Raw genomic sequence first — 11,352 nt, forward strand, 5'->3', positions numbered from 1 at the left:
GAGCGCGATCTCGTGTAATGATGATAATGTAATGTAGGAAATAAATGTCACAGTTCCAGCAGCACATAGATGTACAAACTGTTTTTGTCAGTCTCTTCCTAATGGCTTCCCACACTAGTTTTTCTTGCATGCGATTTTAAATGGTTTTATTATCATTGTTTATATTTCATGTTTAAAAAGTACTTTATCACGCCGGTAGCTCAGATAAGATCCCTTCCAGCTGATCCCATGCATGATTCATATACTAATGCCTCTGCAAGAGCTGATGCAACTCAGAAAGTCCCGATAGATCAGCTGTGTCATGGTGACCGTGAAATAGTTTATCTATTAGCTGATTCACCTCTGATGTCATCACCTACAGAGAAATTCAGAAAAAACAAGCAATGATGACGCAGCATTTGGTGCTGAGAAGTGGTAACAACTGGATTCTAGTGCAGGCATATCTAGTTTTCAACCTACTGCGGATTCCTTATCAGTCGCAGGAACCATACAAACCCTTTTTGAGCGGATATTAGCATCGACAGCGGCTCCGTTAGCCTCGCTAGCATCTGTTGATGAGCTGCACGAAACACCTCTGCAGCGTAAACGGAGCTGACAGGCGGAGTGAAACGAGAGCGGGTGAGTAAATTAACGTGAACAGAAACAGGAGAAAACTCTGACATTAAATATTCACAGCTGACACCCTGAGCTGTGAAACTAAACGCCTTCGTCCTCCTTCACTAATCCTACCTCTCTCTAATCCCCCCCCCCCAAGCCTCTCTCACTCTTTCCCTCCTTCTCAAAACTCTCCCTCAGGCGCCATCTCTACTTAAATTGTTTTTTCTGTCTGAATCGGGCTCAAAAACTCGGTTTGGTTGTTTGTATTTTGGTTTATCAAAGTTCACACTCATTATTTAGTCAGGACAGAGCAGGTGAGGTTGTTGATTTAGTGGCTCATCAATAAAAACGTGAATAAAAAGCTGGACGTGAGCATCGATCCTGTAGCGTAAGAAGCTACATCTGTCTCCTGCTCTATAATCCCTCAGATTAACAGGTTACTTCCTGTGGTCGGTTTTGATTTCATTCTCCTTCTGCTGCTCACTTGTTCAGTGACCTCAGGTAGAATTGAAAATCTCCACTATTGCTGCTTTGTTTTAGCTCACAGTAGAAAAAATAAGCAGCAAATTACACTTTTATCGTCCCGTCGCGCTTCTCATAGAAAACTAATGAATCTGAGAGTCTGGTTCTAAATCTGATCAACTTCCTAGAGCAGTAAGATTTTATCCACCTGCTGCACACGGCTCACGGCTCCGAGCCCACAGGAAGAGCACCGGGCTGTGAGGTGATTCGGCGTAGCGGCCGCGCTTTGTATTACAGGATCATGAGACACAAACTGGTCCTGAAAGACTTTGCAATGATTACAAAAGGAGCAGCTGCAAACCAATAAATATCATCCAAATATCATATCTGCTCAGCCTAAAGAGTTGTATCAGTAAATGATTTCATACCATTCATGTGCCACAAGTAAACTTTTCCTTTCAGCACAACAATTCTTATCATGCTACTATAATTTGATTGTGTTGATTGTTTCTAATGTTTTGATGAATTAACAATCTTATCTGCCTTCATTTTAAATTTGCCCGGGATGAGCGAGCATCATCTCCTGTTTCACCTCCTCTCCTCTCTCTTTTCTTCTTCTTCTCACGGCAGCTGTTAGTGTCTCGTCAGTGTTACAGGACAATGCTGCAGGGTTCAGGTTGCTGTGTGTGTGTGTGTGTGTGTGTGTGTGTGTGTTACTGTATATGACATGCTGACATTCCTGCAGCCGCTGGCTGAATGTTCGGCCCTCCACACTCTGCTTATTCAGGCTGCCGCTCCGAAACCGTGTGGGGGGATTAGAGGGAGTGTGTGTGTGTGTGTGTGTGTGTGTGAGTCAGAACATCTTAGACACACGCCTTATCATAACACAGACGGCAGTGCCAATACAGGGTCAAGACGTTGGTTATTTTAAAGCGGAGGGTGTGTGTTTCAGCTTCTTAAGCCCTCCAGACTGTGGAAGACCCCAGGTGGAACAGCAAGACCAGGAGACGGCCTGGTGCATGTGTGTGTGTGTGTGTGTGTGTGTGTGTGTTTAGACAGTAGGGTTATATACCTTTTCCATCTCTACAATGTGAGGAATGTCAGCACAGGCTGAGCTCTCCGTCAGATCGAAGCGCAGTTGTCGGCTGCGAAGAGAAGAGAGAGAAGGACCGACGGAAGATTTACACTCCAGACCTTTAAGGCCGACGACACGCTGAATGACTCTCAAGGCCGATTATCGCCGTGACATTTGGCTGTCGCCGGGGGCTACGCTCCACTTTGAGTCGGGGAGAAAAAAAAGTAGCGCTCGCGGCAGGGATGCAAGTTAAATGATTTTCGCAATGAAAACAGTGAGAGGATTGTGAAAGTTTACACAAATAGGGTCATTCACTAGAGCTCACCCGTGCAGACCGTTACACAGAACACATGCATGAAGGTATCCATGTGTTTTTTTTAGTATGTAAACAAACAGTTACTTTTGCATATTAGACAGCGTTTCCCTTCACTCATTAATCATATTACATTTTAAAAAACAAGGAATGAGATAAATTCCCCCCCGGAGATGATGAAACGTTTCACTGTAAAAACCATCAGATGAAGATAGATTCTTGCTCATCGTCTGGCAAAGTTACGGTTTAGGGTGGTGAGAAGTGTCACTGTGGTTAACTGAATCAATTCGTTGGTACTGTCATTAATGACACAGACGTGAAGAAACACTGTGTTTGACCCTGAATCTTGAGTCCTGGAGGTTAAAGAAGAATACATTAAAGAAAAACTTAAATCAATTTGGAGATTTTTTTTTATTGAAAACTCTTAAACTTGCAGCCTGGAACTTTTACACATAAATGAATGTCTGTTACATTGCTGATTTATTCTATCACTGCCGGATAAATCTCTCTGTATTTCACAGTATATATATATGTGGAGTTTTTAAATCTCATGCTGAGGGGGGGGGACACTTTCCTGCAGCTCTTCTAGACTTTCCCAAATGTTATCAGAGCGAATGGATCAAATTCTAGTAGTGAAACGAGTCATTTCGTGGGGGTTGTAAACAATTTATCCACCGTTTTACAGCAGCAACAGGAGGTTAAAGCTAATACTGGTCATTAAGCATACTGGGACAAACCCCTGTGTCAAAAAAATACGTTTTTAGGTCAGTCAACCATCCAAACACATCCATATTTACCAGCTCTCTCTGTGTGCCTGTTATTCGGGGTGCGTATAAGAGCGTGCTGCATGCCTGTGGAGGACGACGACAGTCCTGCATTCCAGCTTTAACCAGGAGATAAAACAGAAGCAACTATTATTATTATTATTATTGTGTTTTTGTTGCATCCCTCCCCCTCTTTCTTTGTGAAGCTGCATTGGCTGGGATTTTTTTGCAAATATCTAAAATAAAATAAAGTAAAAGACACTTTATCATTCTTCCCAGATAACACTGCCGTCATTGATTCCTTGTTGGTTGTTGGTCTTAACCTTTAAAGTGTGTGACATCCAGTCTCTTTAGGGGTGTAGTGTGTGTCCCCAGCCTTAGATGGCGCTCTCCTCCACATCAACACACACACACACACCCACACACACACACACACACACAGTGTCCAGTGTGACGACCTGCTGTGATCAGACTGTCACCTCTCTGTTACGGGACCCTCAGTGTAACCATCAGGCCACCCTGCCGGTGACAGCAGGCTCCTTTTGTAGCGACATGTCGCTTTGGTGTCGTTCTTGTCTCATTAGTGTGTTTGTGTGTGTGTGTGTGTGTGTGTGTGTGTGTGTGTGGCTGCTCATAACAGAGTTCCTCTTTTTTTCCTGCAGCAACTGTTGCGTTTTTACAGGTCAGGAATTCAGGACACAAACTGGTGACAAACTGGTGACAGATTGTTTGGTGGGTTTTCAGTCGTTGCACTGCTGCAAACTATTACATCGAACGCAAGATTTTCTCAGCAGTGATGAAGCTCGAGTTTCTCTGCAGCCCCCCCCCCCTCCCCCCCCCGCATACAAAAAGGAAGAAGAGAATTTCATTAAGGTGAAATAAAACGTGTAAATCCCCTGTTACTGTTGTAAATGATTCGTCATGACTGTACGGAGTGTTAAATGGTTTTGGAAGCTCCTGAAGGTGATGGGGACCAGACTGCTGCTGGACCACAGAGGAAGAGAAAAAACACTGCAGGGAGGGGAGGGAGGGAGGGAGGGGGGGGGGTCTGCTGTCAATCACAACACGTTTGGAGAGACTGTAACGATGCCACAAAGGCCCACCCAAACACTTAACACACACATAACAGTTTGGGGAAGAGTTTGTGTCTTGCCTGTGTTGTTAATAAGGCCTTTAAACTTCATGTGCAAGAAAGTGAAAGAGACTCTCGCTTAAAATCCCTTAACATCAAAGTGAAAGACCATTCTGAGAGCGAAGTTCTTCTTTAATGTGACGAATTTCCTGAGCGACCCATTATCTCATCATTCTGCACCACTGGATGATGGATGATGTTCATACGTGTTGGCAGAAAGCCATAACGGCAGGCAGGATGAGAAGTATGGCGTCATAGAGAGGGAAATGATAATCATGGCACACACATTCTCACCTCTGCACCGGCCAAACTTGTGCACGACGTGGGTACGATTGTCAGATTGTAAGAAAGTTACAGAAACCGTCAGACGTGCCGTTTCCAGTCCCGGATCGGTGAGTAAGGACGTGGAGGTTTTTTTTTTTTTTTTAGACATGTTCGGCCGTCCCACAAGCACTTCGGTAGACGCCATACCTACAGCGTGCATCGCTTTCTACGTCAATGACATGTTCCCTGCCGCAGAATTTTGCAACAGACATTGAAGTCGGTTCGCTCTCGTTCGGTGTATGTCGAGAGTGAAACACGTTCATGGTGAAAAACCAAAAAATAGCTGTGACATTAAGAAAAACCCCCACTATAAAACATCAAACAGTTCCAGATATCTGAGAGGACATTTACGCTTTTATGGGGAAATCTTTGTGGCTTGTGTGACATTATCAGATGAACCGGCATTTCAGCACCAGTTAGTAACTTTTTAACGTCTCCCAAACAGCTGTCCTCTTGAGCTTATTATATATGGAAGCTAAAAAACATTTTAAAAAAATTACCAGTGATTGGTGATCCTTTAGATGAAAACATCAGAGCAGAATGTTAAAAAAACCCTGCAGATGCAACCAGAAATCATAATTTTCAAATTAAACTCATTGTACATTGTGAGACTGTACAGAAGCTGTGTTTTAATAGGTTGTAGATGAACCTAAACCATAAACCGACAGTTTAGGTTTTCATTTAACGTCTCACTTTCTCAGAGAGACACCGAGCTGCCTCCTGCTATGTTTAGGATATTGAAATGATGCTCAGTGTGACGTTGACGGTACAGCATAAGGTTACCGTTCCAGTAAATACACACTGATATACAAGAACTGCAGTAAATACGAGGCAATAAAAGAACAAAATATAAAACTGAATCTCTGCATAAAAAACCGTAGATGACAAACTGTAACGTTCTTTCGTTCGCCGTGCAGCTTGAAGGTTGAGAGACGAAAGACAGAAATAAAACTCTTATCTCCTCCACAGCTTCTCCTGTGTTCAGACATGCTGCTGCCAGTGTGTGTGTGTGTGTGTGTGTGTGTGTGTGTGTGTGTGTGTGTGTGTGTGTGTGTGGCATGCTGTGCTGTGTCAGGGCAGATTTACAGCAGGTTTGGCCTTGAGGAGTGTTGGGCTGCGTGTGTGTATGATGGTTCGGAGCAGGTGTGTGTGTGTGTGTGTGTGTGTGTGTGTGTGTGTGTGTGTGTGTCACAGCTAGGTGAGGAGTTCAGAGTTTGTCTCGCCTCAGAAGGGAAAGTTAGCCGGCGACTTGTCACTCTGTCAGCCTCGGATCAGAACGCAGCGAGGAAAGTGAGCAAAATGGCTGCACTTACACTTCATGCATGTTTGCGTGACACTTCGTGACACATCGTAACTCCCCAGTTTAGAATTCAAAATTTAGTTTTAAGGTCGCACTTAAGTTGCAGGATGACAGCAAGTCTCAGCTTTACTCAAGGCTTCTGGAAACGATATTGTCTTTCTTGTGCACTGGAACTCTTACACATTATTATACATATTACACATCATAAATTATTATTATCAGCTCATCAGCTGCTAAAACACTGACGTTTTGCACTGTAGCTGATGTTGCTGTAGCTAAAAGTAAGTGTATAAAAGTAAAACAGCAAGGAAACAATAATAGAGGTGCAAAGTATAAATGATGCAATAACTGATGGAAAGTGTATGTTAACAGTTGCAGTGTTAGAAATTACAAGCAACGTTTAAACGCTACAGAGTTGCATCTATAGTGTGTCACTATGTTACAGATTACAAATCAAAATCATATACATAAATGGAAAATGAAAAATTAAAACTGTGTATGAACTGTGTCCATATTAAAAGGCTGCTGACTACTGATCATTAAGAGACAACCATCCTAATGCTCTTTCAGTGTAAGTGAGTCCACAGTCCTCATTCTGTGCAAAAATGTGTTCAAAACTTTACCTAAAGATAATATGAGGCTGCAACCGCTCCGGTTTTCAAAAGAAGCAGATAACTTTTACAGTTAACGTATTTTTAGTGCTTATTGTAAGGTCATTATGAAGGGATCTTCTAATGGTCAGTATGAACAGGAGGAACAATCACAGCAAGAAAAACAACATGTTTTAATGCTCACATGTGCACCTGACTGTTGTTTGAAGACATGATCCTTTAAGCGGTGCATCACATGGTGGGATACTGGGGTTTTGTTTTATACAGCAGAACAACTGTGCAGCCAAGACGTCAGCTCTTTGTGGTCACATCATCTGACAAATTGCACAAAACATCACATTTAACCTCCAAATCCTACACTTGAGGTTAAAATTGACGACTCATTTTTTCTCACAACTTCTGCGTTTGTCATGGGAACGTTTGTCAGTTAAACTCTTAAGACAGACGATAGATTAAAAGCAGCGTGTGGTTGTTGGCGACTAATGACTTTATCATATCTGATTGATTCTCTGTTCAATCGTAGTTTCTGGGTGTTTTCATTTCTGTTTCGGGGCGTGGGAAGTAAATCAGGAAGTGTGGAAGTTTTGCAACCTGACTGTGCAAAGCTTTATCAGCTGATCAATCATGTCGGGTAGATGGCCGCAGTGGAAACAGTAAATCATACCTAAAAATGTTCCCACAACAGCTTCTGTCACCGCTGCTGATGAACATCACTTACATTTTTTTTTTTTAGCAGAAAATACTAAAACAGAAGCTTGAAAATATTTTCATGCAATAAAAGGAGTGATTGTGCTGCAAATTTCACTTTATAAATCAGATTTCTATGCAGATTTTTTGTAATATTGATCTTTTTAGAGCTCTTGCGTACAGTTAAAGGTGCGCTTTGACTGAAATTATTCTGGATTTTAAAGCTGCATCTCTGTGATTTCTTTTATCCCGCTGCTCTGATGTCACAACAACATTTTCCATGTGTGAAATCTTTATCCAGACATGTAAAAAAAAAAAAAGCAGATTATAAAAAACAGTTTCAACATTCAACATTCTCATCGATGACTCCATCTGGGGGAAGTCTCTCTAATCTGATTTTAAATCTGAGTTTACGTGACATTTAAGGAAATCAGATTGCAGACAGTTACGCCTACTGAAGTGCGTCCACTGACCAGTAGTTTTGACCTTTTGGTCTTTGGCAACAATAATGGAAAACTTCATGTCAACCAGTTCATAGTTCATAGATGTGTCAGTGTTTCCGAATCACATTTATAACATTATTTCCGTCCCTGCTGTTGGAATATCATTCGTATTTCCACACTGTTTTCAGAAACAAGTGAATGTTTGTGAAAGAAGAAGAAGAAGATTGTAGATAGTGTGTGTGTGTGTGTGTGTGTGTGTGTGTGTGTGTGTGTGTGTGTGTCACCGCTCCACAACACAAGCTCACATCACATCACAGAGAATAAAAACCCTCCGTTCACCTCAACGATTTACGACCTGAGAGCTTCACCCGTCAGGTCACCCCCGCCTGTCTGTCTGCCAGCAGCAGCCGGGCGGAGCTGCACGTTTTACTCAACACAAGTAATGAGATTAAAGTAATCTGATTACAACAACTAGAACCCGTCAGGTTTACTGTTAAAACAACTGTGTGTGTTTTTTTTCGGGTGTACACATTGTGTTTATAGGCAGTCTGTTCATACTGCAGGTTGTCACAACACTATGTGTGATTAGACCCTTATAAGCTTTTTAACCAGCTTTACTACGGATTTACAATTCAGTGTTTAATTATAATAATTATTACTGACATACAGTTTAAAGATGACATTTTTCATTCACACTGACTCTCAATAAAGATTTTAGGCTTCATGTGGTCTGAGCGAATGATTGGACAATGATTTAATTAATATATGAACGAGTGAGTGATTAGAGAATATTATATATATTATATAACATAGAGATTTAAAGAATAAATGACCTGTTTAGTTGTGAGTGAATAAATAAGAGTGAACGAATGAATGAATTAAGCTGAAATAAATTAGCAAGTAGCACAAAGAATGAATGAATGAATAAATGCATCATTTCTTGAGTGATTCAGTGAATGAACTGAGTGAATGATTGGTGAGTGAATAAAACATTAATGTTTGTGAATGAATCAGGAGTCAAGTGACTGAATGAATGAATCACATGTGAGTCTCTCTATAGTTCATGTAGATTACAGAGTGCAGGTGATCTGATACTATAAACAGGTAATCTATAATCTGTAATAGATTACATCCAGACCCTCCTCCTCCTCTTCCTCCTCCTCCTCCTCCACTGGAGCCTCTAGTCTGACTCAGACGACTGTGTAAGTGCTTCATACAAAGAACCGACCTGCGTGCAGCCATAAATAAGTGTCCCCCTCCCTCCCCCCCCACACCCCCTCCACCCCTCGGTGTGACAGGACAGGTTGAGATGAAAGGTTCCTGTCTGCTCGCTTCCCCCGCAGCTTCTTATTAAAGAGCTTTTAACATGTAAACAGAACAGAGACACACACTCATAAAACACTGAGATTGAGAGAGCGAGAGAGAGAGAGAGAGCATTTTAACTTCTCATCCTCTCAGGGTACACTTCTACGTCCTCTTTAGGTTGATAAACGACAAAAAATGCGCATCAGAGCAAACATCTAGTAAGGAAGTGAGACAGACTGTCAGATAACCGAAGGAGCGTAAGATATCGGTTGGATCATGTCTCATAAATACTCCTTGTTAATCAGACTAACAGTAATTCCTGCCACCGATCAAATGGCTGTTTTATGATGGCAGTGTCGTCTCGCTGATGCAGAGAGAGGCTGCAGAAAGTCGTCCTCTCGACTTCTCTGCCAAACAACCCCGACCAATCATATCATTTCTCTCTGCTTCTCTTTTTCAGTTTTGCAATTATTTTTTTCATCTTCCTTTCATTTCCTCTTGCTGCAGTTCATTTGATCTCTTCCTCAATTTCTCATCATCGATTCTTTCTGTCTTTCTGTAGACTGTTAGGTTTGAATCACACACTCACAGACGTGGATATAGAGATGTAAACACACACACACACTTGTCAGCAGCAGCAGCAGCAGCATCGGTGTTTGATGGGTAACACACACACACACACTCTCTCTCTCTCACACTCACTACGCAGTCACTCCTGCTGGGTGGTGTAGACACAACCCCACTGAGCAGGTTGGGTCCTACAATGAACCATCAGCAGGGAGGACACAGCGGTAATCCATGTTAACATAAGAATGGAGGGATGGCACACCTCAGCCCTGAGCACACACACACACACACACACACACACACACATGCACACACACACACACACTCAGGCAACAGTTCACGTCAGGTGTCAGAAATGCTCTCACTCTCAAAGTCTAAAACTCTAAATAGACAGATAGAAGCATACACACACACACACACACACACACACTGAACTTCTGCATTTCAACGCCCTCCCATCTTCATTCACTGTCTTGTTTAGACAAGCCCCCCCCACCCCCGCCGCCCCCGCTCCCGCCTCCCGCTCGCCTCCCTCCATCCTGTTCTCCTGAATCGAGATGCGTGTGTGTGTGTGTGTGTGTGTGTGTGTGTGTGTGTACTTCCATAGAAGTGATTCATAATCACTGGGGTTGATGGGAAGGATGGATCCATTTAGAATGGGCAGGTGTGACCTCACATGCCCCTTATTTTGGCTTTAAACGCGTCTTCCTGGAAGTTTAATACTCGGCACTTCATCACACATCAGACCACACACACACACACACACACACACGCTCTCTCTCTCCACTTGAAGACACTTTCATTTGCGATATGTTTGATGTGAAGCAAATACATCTAGATCGTGTTTTAATTGGGTTTGTTTTGGTCCAGCTGAGTTCAGATTATGTTGCAGAAATGCCGCATAAAAATATTTATAAAAAAACACAACACAATAAGACAATTGTTCTCACTTACTGTGGAAAGTTTTTTTTAAAAAACTCTTTATGTAAAAGTGATTTGTGTCTGTTATGGCCAAAGCTGTTTTTTTGTGTCCGTAAATGGAGCTTTTATAAACACCGTCTCTACTAAAAACGTCGCCAGACTCAATTTATTTGTTAAAAACCACTTGACAGCATAAGCACGTCTCACAATCTGCTATATTGACTTTTAAGAAGAGAGTCAGAGGTGACAGAAATTTGTTGCTCAACTCTAATTGACATTAAACAGCGATGTGGTTCAGGAACCGGAGGAACACGGATCAGCTGGAGGACAGCGAACGCACCGGCGAATCTAAACGAGCGTTACTGGTTGTTGCACCTGCGCGTCTTTGAGTTATACCTCATTCGCACATATGGATTCAAACTACCACCCTCTCTCTCTCTCTTTTGCTTCTTATGATCCTGAAGCTTAAAGTTTGCAATGAGCAGTTGTTTATGGCTCCAAATAAGCAGCTACATTCTAATGTTGCAACTATGTAAGTAGCTCATTTCCTGAGTGGTCTGTTTTCACACATTGTTTTTCTTATCTAAGTGTTTGCAGCTTGTTAAAGATTTATTCTAACGGCTCGTCAAGCTGAAGATCAACTTTTCGTCTGCTTCGTTGATTATATATATATATTTTTTTTTTTTTTTACGAAGTTCAGCAGAAAAAGGAAAAACAGCTACGAGCTTCTGTTTCACGAAGGAATCAAGTATGATTGATCGTTGTCGGTGAATTGCGTAAAGTCGAAACTTTCGTAACTTTCCCTGGTGTTGTCCCTCATGTGTGCAACTTTAGAAGTATTTGCAAAGTGT

The sequence above is a fragment of the Thunnus albacares genome, chromosome 8 (genome assembly GCF_914725855.1).
Source record: "Thunnus albacares chromosome 8, fThuAlb1.1, whole genome shotgun sequence".
NCBI lineage: Eukaryota > Metazoa > Chordata > Actinopteri > Scombriformes > Scombridae > Thunnus > Thunnus albacares.